We start from the raw sequence: 2,947 nt of genomic DNA on the forward strand, positions 1-2,947 counted from the left end.
CCACCTTTTTATAGGTGGGTGCAGCCTCGACTGTATAGAGACAGACCAGGCCAGCTGCACCACACAGACACTTCAAACCTCATCTGAGGACATAAAACACATACATATACATCTATATTACTATTAAAAAAAAAATACAGTTAGGGTTCTTTTACAATGTCAGAAGGAGGGAGGCACTAAGGCACCGCCTTCCGCCCCTGGACGCCCTTCCGCGGTGCCCCTCCTTCTGACAGGAACTTCCTACAGACCAGGTATGAATGATGCCTGAGTGGACATACAAAACTCACAAGTTCCTGGCTCTCACGGCTCCTCTGCAGCGGGTTAGTCGAAGAAGGAGGGCGTCGCGGGCGCCGGGGCGGGGACTGTGCCTCACTGCCCTCCTTCTCGAAGAAACCCGTCTTCAACCGAGCCAGAGAGCCAGGAACTTGTGAGGTGTGCATGTCCTGGTGAGCCTCCACCTTTTATAGGTGGGTGCAGCCTCGACTGTATAGAGACAGACCAGGCCAGCTGCACCACACAGACACTTCAAACCTCATCTGAGGACACAAACACACATATACATATACATCTATATTACTATTAAAAAAAACAATACAGTTAGGGTTCTTTTACAATGTCAGAAGGAGGGAGGCACTAAGGCACCGCCTTCCGCCCCTGGACGCCCTCGCGGTGCCTCCCTCCTTCTGACAGGAACTTCCTACAGACCAGGTGTGAATGATGCCTGAGTGAACATACAAAACTCACAAGTTCCTGGCTCTCACGGCTCCTCTGCAGCGGGTTAGTCGAAGAAGGAGGGGCATCGCGAGGGGCGTCGGGGGGCGGGGGACTGTGCCTCACTGCCCTCCCCTTCTCGAAGAAACCCGTCTTCAACCGAGCCGAGAGAGCCAGGAACTTGTGAGGTGTGCATGTCCTGGTGAGCCTCCACCTTTTTATAGGTGGGTGCAGCCTCGACTGTATAGAGACAGACCAGGCCAGCTGCACCACACAGACACTTCAAACCTCATCTGAGGACATAAAACACACATATACATCTATATTACTATTAAAAAAAAATACAGTTAGGGTTCTTTTACAATGTCAGAAGGAGGGAGGCACTAAGGCACCGCCTTCCGCCCCTGGACGCCTCGCGGTGCCCCCTCCTTCTGACAGGAACTTCCTACAGACCAGGTATGAATGATGCCTGAGTGGACATACAAAACTCACAAGTTCCTGGCTCTCACGGCTCCTCTGCAGCGGGTTAGTCGAAGAAGGAGGGGCATCGCGAGGGGCGTCGGGGGGCGGGGGACTGTGCCTCATTGCCCTCCCTTCTCGAAGAAACCCGTCTTCAACCGAGCCGAGAGAGCCAGGAACTTGTGAGGTGTGCATGTCCTGGTGAGCCTCCACCTTTTTATAGGTGGGTGCAGCCTCGACTGTATAGAGACAGACCAGGCCAGCTGCACCACACAGACACTTCAAACCTCATCTGAGGATAAAAATTACGAGAACATCATAAAAACGGAGAAAACTAAAGTTGGATACATGCAGGGTGACAGGAGACGGTAGCACTGCACAGGTGAGGACAGGTAGCCAGTTCAGGGTGTGTGAGCGTCAATTTCACTCCTATACAGGTGGGGATATGCAACTGTGTGAAAGAGAAAAAACAATAAATACCATCACTCACACAGACACACACAACAACAGAAGAGAAACAAAGAGAGAGAAAAAGTGCTTTTCAAGCACCTCATCTGAGGACAAAAACTACAATGAGAAAATTAACCTTAGAAACTTTCAGGGTAACCGGAGACAGCAGCACTGCACAGGTGAGGATAGGCAGCTGTTTGAAACAGACAAAACAATATGCACAAACACTGACACAGCCACACATACTCAAACCAGCAGAAGAGAAAGAAAGAGAGAGAGAAAAGGTGATTGTCAAGCTCAAGAACAACATAAAAACGGAGAAAACTAACCTTAGAAACATGCAGGGTTACAGGAGATGGCAGCACTGCAGACGTGAGGACAGGCAGCCAGTTCAGGCTGTGTGAGTGTCAGGTTCACTCCTATATATGACCTCCTATCACAGAATGCGTTACTGTGACATCACACGCTTTGTGCTTTGAAGTGTGATGACTGGATACAGGTGGGGAAAGGCAACTGTTTGAAAGACACAAAACAATAAATACCATCACTCACACAGACACACACTCACAACAACAACAGAAGAGAAACAAAGAGAGAGAAAAAATGGTTATCAAGCACATGAGGAAATTAAATATATATTTATATATGTACATATAAATATATATATATATAATACATATGTACACACACACACACACACATATATATTCAAACCTCAAGGACAAAAACCTGAGGACACAAACTACAAGAACATCATAAAAAGAAAGAAAAACAAACCTTGGTAATATGCAGGGTTACAGGAGACGGCAGCACTGCAGACGTGAGGGCAGGCAGCCAGTTCACGCTGTATGAATGTCAGGTTCACTCCTATATATGACCTCCTATCGCAGAATGCGTTACTATGACATTACACGCTTTGTGCTTTGAAGTGTGAGGACTGGTGATGTCAATAGAACAGCCTGTGATCTTACGTCCACACTAGCCCGGATAAATTTGAAAACGGCGTTTTTGTCTGAAAACGCTCCGTGTCCACACTATCGTTTTCAGTCGTTTTCACAGAGTTGTGCGTCCACATTGAAACGGCCGAAAACGCTACGTTCCAGCACTGCGCATGCGTGAAACGCAAGACGATTCGACCTGCCTCATTTCTGTCTGCCGTTTATTTACTTTCCGGCTCTTTGAAACGTCGCAGCAAAATGTCGAGGAAAAGCAACCAGTTTTTTTAAATGGACTAACAATGAGGTGGAGTTGTTGCTGCGAGTAACACAAAAGTACAAAGTTACAAAAGCGATTGAGAATTAAAGAATTTGAAGAAAAGCTATCTGGA

At 47.5% G+C, this 2,947-nt stretch overlaps 1 long non-coding RNA gene across 2 annotated transcripts; it reads right to left on the reverse strand.

Moving 5' to 3' along the window:
• Positions 1-1,139: 1,139 nt before the first annotated feature.
• On the reverse strand, positions 1,140-2,704 carry LOC120441242. Of its 2 annotated transcripts, XR_005613908.1 has the most exons (4): positions 2,398-2,704; positions 1,950-2,133; positions 1,757-1,813; positions 1,140-1,621 (listed from the first exon to the last, which is right to left on the reverse strand). It is a non-coding gene; the product is annotated as an uncharacterized LOC120441242 (long non-coding RNA). The 2 variants fall into 2 exon arrangements; XR_005613910.1 differs by lacking the exon at positions 1,757-1,813.
• Positions 2,705-2,947: the final 243 nt, after the last annotated feature.

The sequence above is a fragment of the Oreochromis aureus genome, linkage group 7 (assembly GCF_013358895.1).
Source record: "Oreochromis aureus strain Israel breed Guangdong linkage group 7, ZZ_aureus, whole genome shotgun sequence".
Classification (NCBI taxonomy): Eukaryota; Metazoa; Chordata; class Actinopteri; order Cichliformes; family Cichlidae; genus Oreochromis; species Oreochromis aureus.